This window comes from Patiria miniata, unplaced genomic scaffold (assembly GCF_015706575.1).
Source record: "Patiria miniata isolate m_02_andy unplaced genomic scaffold, ASM1570657v1 HiC_scaffold_14, whole genome shotgun sequence".
NCBI lineage: Eukaryota > Metazoa > Echinodermata > Asteroidea > Valvatida > Asterinidae > Patiria > Patiria miniata.
In genome coordinates, this window is record NW_024037052.1 from 7,339,055 (window position 1) to 7,352,537 (window position 13,483).

The following is a 13,483-nucleotide window of genomic DNA, read 5'->3' on the forward strand; positions in this document are numbered from 1 at the left end:
GCGACTGGGGGGGCGACAAGGTTTCATGGGGGGCGGTCGCCCCCCCACGCCCCCGCGGTGGCTACGCCACTGGTTTGACCTACTTTGGCCTTATACAAAATAATGGTTTGACCTACCTAGGTCCTTATACAAAATGATGGTTTGACCTACTTCGGCCTTATACAAACTCTCCTTTAGTTTACAAAACAAAACTTTATCAAAACTTCTGATGAAACTTTATATAAAACAGTTCAAAATGCCTCCTCCATTACAAACTTAAACAAGTGTTTAACAAATGTTACCAAAATAGATCCTCAACAGTTCAACAAACAGTTCAACAAACAGTTCAACAAAGCCTCTTTAGGCAAGTAGGTTTCCTTAACTTCCTTGATCCGGACTGCCTGTCCCGGTAGCAGCCTGTCTAGGTGCAAAGGTGTTGACAGGATGTGCTCTCCCTTCTTAGCAGTGGTTCCCTGACCATCGCGTCGTTTGGCCTCTTCCCTCATAACTTCTATCATCCGTCCTGGCTTCCCTTTCGGCGGCACGGCTGGCTCTTGGTGGCTCTAAATCCATCATCAGCGGAGGGGTAGGCGACAGTGTGATCTCTGGGAGCTCTCCACTTGCACTCTCACCTAAGATTGCTGCTATTTCCAGCTCCACATCAACATCTGGTACTTCAACGACGCCTGACCCCTTCGATTCTCCCTTCGCCTCCATCTTGGGTGTTACGTTTAAAGGGTGTTACGACAGCATCTGAAGAGTAGAGCTCCGCCTTGGCTCATCAGGCTAATTGCGAACACTTGTACTGCTTCGTGCCTCCTCCTCCTCAGATGCACATGAAACTGTCGATGGCGCCTTCTTCTCTTTAGGGCGCTTCCTTGTCACCTCTTCTTCATCTTTCTTGTCCCGGCTATGCTTCTTTGTAGCGGCAGTAGGTCCAATCTCGCTCCGTCCAGCAGAACGCGACTTGACCTCTGGTTGGGAACCTGGTTCATCCCGTTTACTTTTAGGTGACCTTTTGTCCTCTTGGTGATGCCTTCCTGCCTCGCTCCTGGTACGCACCTCACGTTCCCTGTCCTCATAGGACTCAGCCCTGATCCCATTCACCTCAGCCAGGCAAGACGGATGACAATCTTTATAAATGCATCGGCAGATTATCCCGCCGATTGTTATTGTGTGAACACTGCTGGCACCAATAAAACACTCGTGGCCCATGCTCCACTATCAGATGTCGGTCTAGACTCCTCCAATGTAGGAACACAATGTGGCATTTCGGAGAGTCTATTGTTTTCGCCTGGTGTAGGTCCTGTGGAGTCCTCTTCGCTGGTGAATCTCGTCCCATGTTTTCCTCCTGACAATGATGGACAGAAATGAATCTTGTTAGTTTCTCATGGCTAGTTAAAGAAATGGCTCGAGCATTCTGTAGCACGCCCACACACGCATTCTGTTCAACGCTTGGGTTATCCTCACGGCCTGGCCTGTATAGGTTCCTGCCCCCGGATTCCCTGCACCAAAACGCATTCACACCGTCGATCGTTGGCATCCTGTTGTCCCTCTTTTGTTTGTACTTTTTAGGAAGACTCCCAAATTGCGGACGTATTCTGGGAATCATGGACGTATTCTGGGAATCATCGACCATATTGTTCTCTTTTGTTCTCTGGAAGTTTTCATCCACAGTTTGAATAGATGAACATGCCCTACGCGTGTTGAACAATGTATACATACAGTGTGCGTGCATTGTTATAGAGCACTGAAGTGGATCGCGTGCTCAAATGTTCCTTGTGATGCTTCTGGAAAGATGTAAACTAAGTGATTTTTGTGATTTTTGTACTTATTTAAAAAAAACTACTTAAAGCAATTCCGACTTAAGTCCAGTCTAGTGACATCCTGGAGCAGTGCAGAGGATTTCAAGCATAATCTAGGCCTAAATTCATGCGTGGCTGAGCATAAACAACATGAGGTCCTTCCGAAGACCTTGACACGGTACATCCTCCAAACTCGGCCATCAATTTTTGCCATATCGCTTCAATCCTGTAAAATCCTCCATTTTGCTAAAGAGGATTTTGGAGGATTTGGGAAGTTAGGCCTTAAAGAAAAATTATTACTATTATTATTTTTAATTCGGCCAAATTACAAGATACAACAAGCAATCCACAAAATAAACAAAATTAAACAAAAACAATCCAATCCAAGCTGGCCAGCAATGACAAAAGTATTTATAATAAAACACTGTGACTCGAAAGCCTGTCAATCCTAACTTGAATGGTACATGTAACATACAAAAATATATTAAAGCATAGACAAAGTTCAATGAAATTTAAGACCGCCTTAAAAATAAAAGTTAAAAAGATAATTAGAATGAAGGATTAACAGTTGAAAACACTGACACAAGTTTACAAAGGCAAGAATAGCTGGCGTAAAAACATAACAACATGCAGACTATAACAAGATTGGGGACAAACAAAACAAAACAAACAAACAAACAAACAAACAAACCAACAGAAATAAACAAAACAAAAACTAAACAAAGCAAAACAAAAAACAAGACAACGTAAGACTAAACAAAATGAAACAAAATAAGACAAGACAAAACAAAACAAAACAAGACAATTTGTGAAATTCGTCTCATGTAGCAAATGGCTTTGAATTGAAAAGCAATTTTGTTTTTTATCGTTCGTTTTAATGTTGTTGTCATTACATTTTGTTTTTGGTGACTTAGAACATTACAATTAGAAAATGTGCCCAATCTTTGGACTTATTTGAAGAATTGTGCACATTAATAAAATTGTTATAAGATGGAATTTTGCGTCGGGGTGATATAAATCAAATTAGGTTTTGCCCTTCACCGTCGTTTGAACACTGTATACTCAGTGTGTTACCTCCCGAGTGAAAGTTGGAAAAAATCACTCGGGTGGGACTCGAACCCACGATCTCCTGCTTTCTAGTACAGATGTCTTACCACTCGAAAACCGAGCTAACGGGATCGGCTGGCTGGTTCGAATCTGATGTACATAGCAGCGGGTACCGCATAAACTATTATAAGATGGAATTTTGATGGAAAAGTGCTGACTTTTTGAAATTCAAATTGAGAATTGAGCTTGGCGATGATTGGGGACGAAAAAATATAGGGAATTCGTTTGATACAAACTTGTGTTAAAATAACCGGGAAAACCTATAGCTACTCTATCTGTCAATTACCCAATAAGTTTTTGGACACTTCCTACATTTTTTTCAAATTGTGTGTGTTTCTATGACCTATGGGTCATTCCGTGTCAATTCACACACCTTCCCATATGAACTGACTCAGATTTGCCTGGAAAAGAAACTTGATTTTCCTTCGTATGGTCCTATACCAAGGTATTTTCCGAAATTCTTCCAGGCAAATCTGAGTCAAGTCATATGGGAGGGTGTTTAATTGACGCGGAATGATCCTATCAAAGCTACGCATATTATAGAAAGAAAATTACACATTAAGCATTATTGTTTGCAAAATTTACTGTTCAAAACTTTAAAGAATATTAAATCACAGCTTCTTTCTTTTACCAGGAACTTTTGCAAATCTGATCAACTTAACCATGTTCTTGGCACACACATGTACATGTACCGGTACCAGCTTGTTTGTTTATGGTGTAAATCGAAAATTTCTATTGTTCATCTTCCCTTTTCCTTTGTTTATTCTTTCTTTAACAGCTCTCATTGGTTTTGTACATGTTTTCTAATCGAGGTGGTCCTTGATTTGATTCTTGTCTTCAATTCCTAAATGATGTTGCATGTGTGTCCTCGATTTACACCATAAACAAATGCATGTAGACACAACCTCCTGATATGCTGCAAAGATTGACATAATGACGCCATCAAAAACACATGTCAAATCGTCACTTCAGATGGAAGAGTTACATGTATTGTTTTAGGGAAACTTTTTGGTAAAGAAACGATGAAGACGACAAAATGCAATATGAAAATACAGATTACCACGATGCACAATGAACAGGCAAAACTGCATTGATTTGCACAAGAAACTTTTCAAAATTACTAATAGAGATTTGTGTTTGTTGAGATACAAACACTGGCAGATCTGGCTGAAAACTATGGTTTTTTTTATGCCAGAACAGAAAAAGTTCATGAAATTGAGCTTTTCAGTAAAACCAGTCGTTTTCATTTGAAAAAAAGTGCATCTTTAGTACACGTTAGTTCCAGTTTGATAACATCAGCAGTTTAAATGTTGAAAGTGAATACTGCTTTAGTTCAGAGAGGATACATACGTGTACATGTCCATCATGAGGTGAAAAGAACTTCTGAAAATATGGACATTATGATGATTGTTTAAGTGTATGTAATAACAACACCTTACTTCCAGTTTGATAATGTTGCAATTTGAAGCCAAGGTCAACATTGTACCGGGTATTGTAATATGAACATAGTCATAAGACATGGATCAAATGGCGAATTTGAATTTGAAAGAAAATAGAAATCGAAGAAATCACTTTCAAATTCTTTCCACAATAACTTCTTGTCTCATGACGTCATGATTCTGAAACCTTGCAAGCTCATGTGTGGTTGTCGAAACATTATCACAGATTATTTTATAAACATTTGAGGAATGAATTTTGATATTCCAGCAATTTCAAATCTTTGCATCTTTTATTGCTACCTTTAGACAAGTGTTTTAGCAAATTTGTGTAGTGAATTGGATCTGTGCATTTTCTAGTTTATCTTTGAAGTCACATGTAGTGGTTTGAGGTCAAACTAAGAATGAGTAATGCTCCAAATATTATTCAGCATTGTGTACATATTTTTTGTATTTTATGAAGTCATGATTTACCACCCATCGTATCCGTGATGTTTCTGTGGTAAACTGACTATAGTCCTACAGTCTGGACTGATTAGCTATTTTTATTGAATTTCTATCGCACGGTCACGATTTACTTATTGAAGTGCTTTGCGAATATTTCTTGTTATTTGATTTGCCCAAAACTCAAAGACACAAATTGATGTCTTGTGATAGAGTTTTAGTTACACAAGAAAAGATGCACACTTGTGTGATGTAAATGGTAGGTTCTAGTCTTTTTTGGGGGATGTTTGCATATAATTTGGTTATGGATTGAAAATTAGAGATCTACATTTGTGGTTATCTCATGATCAAGGTTTGGAAGTTAGTTTTCCCGTACGTGAACAGTTCAATTAAGAGTTGGAGTTAGTTAGTTCCTGTATTTTTTATTTGTGTCTCATGTACGAGACTGAGAAATGTAATCCTTTGATCGTGCCTCGTTTTAAAGTCGTTCTAAGTGAATATGTTAGATTACTGTCTGAGAAGTACTAGGCGACAAGTTGATTTCTTTGATATTTTTTCTATGATGAAGAGCTTATCTGTACATGTTAATTAACAGGTAGGTTGATATTCAAATTAAAAGTTTAGCACATGATGTGTGATTACGGAAATGTGTTATTTACTGTACATGTAGAAAAGTCAGCCATTTTGGTCTGACTTCGTAGTGTTAGATAACATTAGTAATGTGGCATGGACCACCATGTAGCTCTCTGTTTTAGACCCAGAAGACTGGACCGGCCGTGTCACTTTAAAGGAGACCTAGACGGGACCGTCTGAGTGTTTCCTGATCTGCCCGCCTGACACCTTATTATGTGCTCCAGTGAGTCGGAGGCCCATCACTATCCTCGAAGCCCAAGGCCAAGACGTCCAAGCGACCCAGCTCCACCCAAGATCCTCGACATCCGAGTGACCAGGACTTTCAAGAAAACCCAGCTCTACCCTAGCCACAGCCACCAGCATTGCCCTAGACACGGCCACATCATCTTTTAAGACCCCACAAGTATACCTTTTATTTCACTGCACTGTCTATATGACAAGAGTTGTCATTTCCACTCCCGTCTTCAATTGAACTTTTCGCCTTCAACCGAACCTTTCGTCAACTAGTCTGCTTCGTCACATCGTCTGTCAATTATCTTCAAGCTCTTCTACGCTATGATGGACTCCGAACTACCGAGGATGGATGAATCGCGAGTTTAACCATTTTATAGTTGTGGTGCCTTTTTTTTCTGAGCTCTAACTTTGTATTTTAAATTTTACAGGATCCTGTGTTTTCTGTGAATTATATTTAACCTCATTGCATTCTTAATTTGTATTGCCATTGCTTGAGACCACTTTATTTCTGGCAATAAAACATATTTCATTGTGTACGTAAATCCTGAATGGTGTGAAGTCAAGAGGTTTTTTTTTTCAAAAGGGAGTTGAATTACTGACGCTATTTTGAAAGGCATGTAATCAAAAACAAAAGTTTTTTTTTTCTCCACCTTAATTTCTTAATTTGAAACTTACATGTAAATGTAATTCATACTTTCCTAGTTAGGAAGCAGTGAAACACAGGTTGTGAAATGTTAATTTTTTGATAAGTTAACAATTTTGATTTTTTTTCTTTAATTACAAAAAATATTAGTGACCTACAAGATCTCCTCTGAATTTCAAGGACAAATCTTAAGATAAAGATCCCCAGATTTGCTCTAAAATGCACCAGAGAGCTTCTAAAGTTCAAACATTTTCGGGTTGTTGAATCACAGCAAATCTTCCCCCACATGTTTGAAAAAATCCTGGGGAGAACCCGATACAAATTATTTTGGATTGAAATGTATCGATTGAATATCTTCAGTGCTTGAATAATTGTTTTATACAATTTTTTTGCGAAAGAACACGCATGGGCATGCAGAACTGAAATGAAAAAAAAAATTACAAAATAAAATTATTTCCCTACCTACCTACCTGGATTTTTTTCAGGCCGTTACCGTAAACACACCATTTTTTTTGTTCGGCCTAAGGAGAGTCGACTGTAGATAAGTGCATCTAGTAAAATTTTGTGTGAACCTTGTAATGAGTCCAGGAATGCTTTTTTTTTGCTGGGTTTTGATGGGTGGTGTTTAAATTATCTTGAAGACTACATGTACATGTAGAGGTGGTTCTTTTGTTCGTGTTTCATTCATGATGTATTGCTCCCAGTTTTCAAATTTTACGTCTTTTACGACATGTATGACTGGCAATTTCTTCTTTCTTGTGGTTACAGAGTGTAGAAGTTTCTCTGTGAACTATGCTTTGGCTAAAACATGATTGAAATATTAGCTGGTACATGTATGTGCATCTGCCTACAAGTTTGTTATGTTCCACTTCCTTCCACATAAAAATACCTGTTTCAAATGATCAAGTTGTAGTTCTAAATAACCTGCTGTGTTTGAAAAGTTTTTTGTACTTGAGAAAGTATCCCTCATTATTAAATTAATTACAAAAATGTGAGTATACAAGTACTTCAGAGAAACCTGTGGTATAGCCATTTTTTTAAATAAATGTGGGCTGGCGCTTTTTTTCTTCAGGGGCCCAGGTAAAAACGCCCACCAAACTTCTTCCTAAAAAGGGGGGGGGGGGGGGAATTTCCCCTTATCAACATAATGACCATGATATTGTAATTGCATAAAACCACATACATATATTTATTTCCTAGTGTCTCCAAGTAGTACTGAGATATTTAACAAAAACTTAAAAATCGGGCGTTTTTACCCAAGTGTACCCTAATTGTTAAATTATTAGTTAGGCCTGCTTGTTTGTTTTTAAACTTTTTTTATCTGTATTTCTTAATAACCTGTGGATTTTTAATTTGTACAGTGCTTTGTGATGTCATTGTTACGTGGAAAGCATTGCAAATAATTCACATTTTATTACTAAATATACCATAAGGGAGACACGTTATCGTAATTTCTTCGATAATAGGGAGACACCGGTCATTATAGTAACACTGTACACACAACTGTCTCCCTAATGGCATAGCCCCCCTTTAGAGGCAAAATTTTAGCGTCAAAATTAGGTTATATGTTGCTTGTGTTCTAATTAGTAAAAATACCGAAATTTGTGGGAAAAGGACAAGGGAATATTGGGTTAGGGCACATATAGGTCGGAAAAAAATTGTGCACAAGTCTATGGTAAAGTCTCCCTAATGACCCATTCCCGGTAATTAATTTTTAAGTGTTGGGCCCCAAAACCTGTTGTTTTCGTAAGAATGTACTATTATGGCCTGAGCCCAACACCTATTGTTATCGTAAGAGTTTACTATTATTGTTTTTTTTTTTTTTTAGTTCTTCTCATCAAAATTCTTCTCCAGAACTGTTTGTCAATATGAAAAGTGATATGAACTTCAATTATCAATACATGAAAACACAACCCACTGAAGATGTATTTTTTGGCAATAACGTCATCATGATGTCATCTTGGCGTCATCGTGGGTCACGTGACGTCACTTCAAAGAATGATAAATCTAATCTTTGAAATTCAATATAAAATCAACCGTGAGATACCGGAACTTGAATTTTGTGGGAATCGACATGATAATACATGATCTTCAATTTATCTTGTGCGTGCAAAATCTTGTGACCTTTCCTTCCGGTGCCTAATAATTTGAAAGTGGAAAAAGATGTGAACTTGCTTTTAAGGATGTTAGTCTGTGGGTGGGTTGACCTTTCCAATAAAATGATTGGTGACGCCATGAAGAGTTCGAGCGCCCTTGAGGTTAAAAATGTCCAAAACGCATTTTCAGTTGATGTCTGTGGTGAACTTTGCGGTAATCGCTTCAAAATTAATAAACATGATCACCTTATTGCAGACAAGACCTGTGCACAAGAAAAAATTGATTACGTCATCGGACCGGAAGTAACAATGAAAAGACCTTTAAACCTTAGAAAATTTCTTCAAAATTCAACCGTCACACAGTGGTTGAAGACCCAGACATTTAAAAACAAAAATTCCCCTAATATTATGCCTTAATTTAGTTTAGTTGTATCTAATGAGTTGATTTATAGCTGATAAAATTATTGTTTCCAACATATTTACCGTTTATATCACTCAAGTACATACATTGTAACTACACAAAACTAAGAGGGTTAGACTTATTACAGTAGGCACATTAGTGCAACAATAAAAAAACTGTTTTTCTATACCAAATTATATCTTCAGATAGAAAACTGTGCATCATCTTGTAGCTTGTTTAGTACCCTTTCAGCTAATACAACATTTGTTATGAAAAGTGTTTCAGAAAGTGCAGAAATTTGTGGGGACTACGTATGGTAAATTATGTAGAAGTAGCCTACCCCAAAAAGCAAAAGACACTCAGATTATGTTTGCTGACACATTTTTACAATCGGCCATAAACGGCCTGGGTAAAATTGTCTATTTTCTTCATAAATTTGTACTCTGATTATTTGGCTAAAAATATAATCAACTGGAAAAGTCGCGCAATGCATCGTTGTGCCGAAGAAATTAACTTTGTAAGCAGTCCTCAGCTGGGATTTAACATAAAACGCTGTCGCTGGCGACAAAGTGAACAGCGCCCTCTATTGTTCAGAATTGTCTAGCGTGATCGCTGTGTTGGGCTCGGTGTCGTCGCTTGCACTTTGGAAATTTCTTTAGGAAGGTTCAAATCTTGGGGCCCATGTGGGATTTACAGTTAACCATTATTGAAGAAATTGAGCTGTTAATGGTTTTCTTTTTCATGGAAAATGTAGATATAATTAGAAATGAAAAGATTTTATTTTTTGTGCAACATTTTGGTGTAGGCCCAAACTGGGCGCAGTCAGCCAAAAGACAACATCATGTTCCTGGTGTTTGTGATTGTAACAAAATGTCCTAGGCCTGGCAAGGCCAGGAAAACCACTAAACACCATTTCAGCCAACCAAACGTGTTTTCCCCACGGAAGCCAGATACTTTCAAAGACTGATTTGTTGATTATAATGTCCAGCCACAACTCCTGACCAGAGCTGTCATTGTGATGTAAAGCATGGACAATGACTTAAATGTAAGCACTGAGATCATAATATTTTCTGATAGGCCTAATCTTATTTATATTTTTCTGTATGACTTTTCTGAAACCAAGCCCTTACGTCCCCCATTTTCGTCTGATGACAAGGACTCCTCCGCTATACGCCACCCTCTAAATGAGACGTGGAATAGATATCTAAAGAGAAAGGTGGGCCGGAACAAGAGGCCGGATTATTATCCTGATGAGGAATGCAAAACTGCTCTCAATCTGTGTATCTCACATGATCTGTCGCAAAATGTTCATGGCCCCACTCATCAACATGGAAATTGCCTGGATCTAATTATGACAGATGCTCCAAACCTCTTTACACCAACAGAGATAGACTGCAGCATTGGGACTTCTGACCATTATCTCATCAAGGTTACTCTGGAGGCCTCTCCCCTCTCAGAACCCTCTCCTCCTAGACATGTATGGGTCTACAAGAAGGCAGACTGGACAGGACTCCGAAATGACCTGGCAGCTGCACCCTGGGACGAGCTTCTTACTAAGGATGATCCAGAAGTGGCATGTTGAAACATCAACAACACCATCCAGAATGCAATGCGTAGCCATCCTGAGTGGTGGAATGATGACTGTGTCAAGGCCTTGAAGAGGAAAAACTGCGCATATAGAAGATGGCGAGCTCTGCAAACACCTGTATCTTGCCTCTGGTACAACAAGGCTCGAAACAAATACACCTGTACGTCTCGGAAAGCCGTCGCTTCACAAAAGCACAGAGTCAGGGAAAAGATGACAACTGAACTTCAAACCAGTTCCAAAAGCTGGTGGTGGACAGCCCGCAGACTAGCAGGAAAAGGTGGCAAGACTGAAATCCCTGTCCTGAAGGCCAACAGACAAACTTACATCAGTTCAGAGGATAAAGCTGAATGCTTTTCATCATTATTCAGTGAAAAGTCTACCATCCCCGATGAAGTTAACAGCAAAACCATTCCAAAGCTTCACACCAGGTCTTCTTCCTGCTGTTCCGAGATCGTGTTTTGGCCTAACAAAGTGAAGAAACAACTCATGCAGCTGGATTATATTAGCAAGGCTTCTGGCCCAGACGATGTCCCAGCCCTTGTGCTAAAAAAGGCTGCCCCTGAGCTCGCAACACCACTGGCCAGACTCTTCCAGCTGTGCTTCGACAACAGACACATGCCAGCCCAATGGAAGTGTGCAATTGTCATAGCCTGCCATCAAAAAAGGTGATAAACACACACCAGGTAACTACAGGCCCATTTCTCTGCTATCTGTCATCTCGAAGGTGATGGAGAAGCTCATCAGCAAGAAAATGTGTAGGTACCTAGACCAGCACCGCCTGATCTCCCACCGACAGTTTGGTTACAGACCAGGACATTCCACATCAGATACCCTAACTTACATTTCACAGAGTCTCACAAACACACTTAACAGCAGGGAAGAAGCACGTGTTGTCTGCCTTGACATCAGCAGAGCTTTTGATCATGTCTGGCAGCCCGGCCTGCTTGCTAAGCTTGCTGCATATGGCTTTTCTGGAACACTGCATGCCTGGTTGACTGACTACCTTATAGATCGAACTCTGAAGGTAGTCTTGAGTGGAAAGGAATCTGGTGAGAAGATGATTAACGCTGGCGTACCTCAAGGCTCTGCTCTGGGTCCCCTGCTGTTTATCATCTTCCTGGATGACATCTCATCAGACCTGACAAACCAGTCTATTTTGTATGCAGATGATGTCGCCATAATGTCCTTCATCAGATCTAAACATGACAGGAATCCTGCAGCTATGTCCCTCAATCAAGACCTGAACAACATCGAGACATGGGCTAATACATGGAATGTCCTATTTGGAGCTGCTAAGTGTAAAACGATCACCATCTCAAATCGTAGGGATGCAGCAGGTGCTCATCCTGCCCTTAGCTTTTTCGGCACTACACTTGAGGAAGTTGATAGAGTGGATCTCCTGGGCCTCACCCTGAGCAACAACCTGTCCTGGAACCCTGTGGTTACCAAAATGGTGAAGTCTGCTGGTCAGCAGCTGGGACTTCTCAGAAGAGTCTCTCCTTATACATGTATCTTGCCAGCCCAGAGAGCCATTATCTACAAAGCTACGATACCTTCTAAGATGGAGTATGCGAGTACTGCCTGGCTCAGAGCAACACCTACTTTCCTTGCCCAACTTAATTCAATTCAGAACAGAGCCAATGAACTAATAATAGACTACAGCTGACACAGGAGAAGGTTACATATTAAACTGAACATTTCTAAACGATTAAGAAAATTTAGGGAGAATTAGAAATGAGCTGAATTCAGTAGATCACCACGGCAGCTACTCTCTCAAAAACCAACCACATTTTCATTTATGAACATTTTGTAAGTTTTGAAAAAAAGCCGTCTCAAATACAAATGCTCGACACCTTATCAATTACTGTTGCGGAGGCTATGGAATCGACAATTATGTCAGAAGGGGATGAAGCTGATGTTTCCAAAGCTGAGCTTGATCGCCCGAGAATTAATCCTCTAGATGAAGTGGGACCACGCCAGCAGCAGAAGAACGGGCGCGATATTAGATGAATTGAGGAAAGCCTTTTTTGTAAGAGCAGTTGCCAAATATATGATTTTATCTGTTTTCACAAATAAGTGTCAATAATTACAGGTTTACTCTTAGCTAGAAGGAACAAATAAAGGCTGCACCACTTAAGAGCACCATTTTCAGAATTTCCATGGTAAAATACAACAGAAAATGATAGTAAGATTAATGATAACCTTTGCAAATAAATAGCCTTATCACAGGGAATATATTATTAAAAAAAACAACAAAGTAATCACCTTAAAAACTTGCATTTGCAAGCTGGTTTAATCTTTATTTAACATAGTAAATCAAAAATTATCAACAACAAAACTGTTTGCATTCCGTGCCGGTGAAGCGATGGACGTGTAATAAACATTAATGCAAAAATCAACACAAGAGGGCGCCATTGATAAATAGCGCCCTCTTTTGAAATTTAGCTCCAATTTTTGACAATTTTGGTGAGTTACATTTTTAGATAGCCAACCTAGTTTTCTGTACCCAGAGATGGTATTTAAACATGCTTGATATTATTTTATAGGACATTTGACTGTTTAAAGTCCTGAAATATACTGATGTTTGGGTCACATATGGTTTTAAACCACTGTGCGTCAGAGATATAATCAAGATTTGGCTATACATGTATATAGCACAGTTAACATAGCTCTTGCGTTTCTGGTAATGACGTCACAATGATGTGATCAATTATCATATTACAGGCAAATAAAGATTCTTATTTTTGATCTTTGAAAATCTATTTAAAATTTACTGTTCCAAATGTGATTTTGTTTTGTTTTGTATGCCAATCAATTCAATATTCCTTCCTTCCGGTCGAAACCGGAAGTGCCTAATAGTTTGGAAGTGGATAAAGATATGAACTTGCTTTCAACGATGTTAGTGTCTGGCTTGGTTGACCTTTCCAAAAAAATGATCAGTGACGGCATGAAGTGTTTGAGCGCCCTCTAGCGGCAGGTGAAAAATGTCAAAAATGCATTTTCAGTTGATGTCTGTGGCGGAATTTGCGGGAATTGCTTCAAAATTAATATACATGATGACCTTAATGCAGACAAGACCTGTGTGGAAAAAAAAATGATTTCGTCATCAGACCGGAAA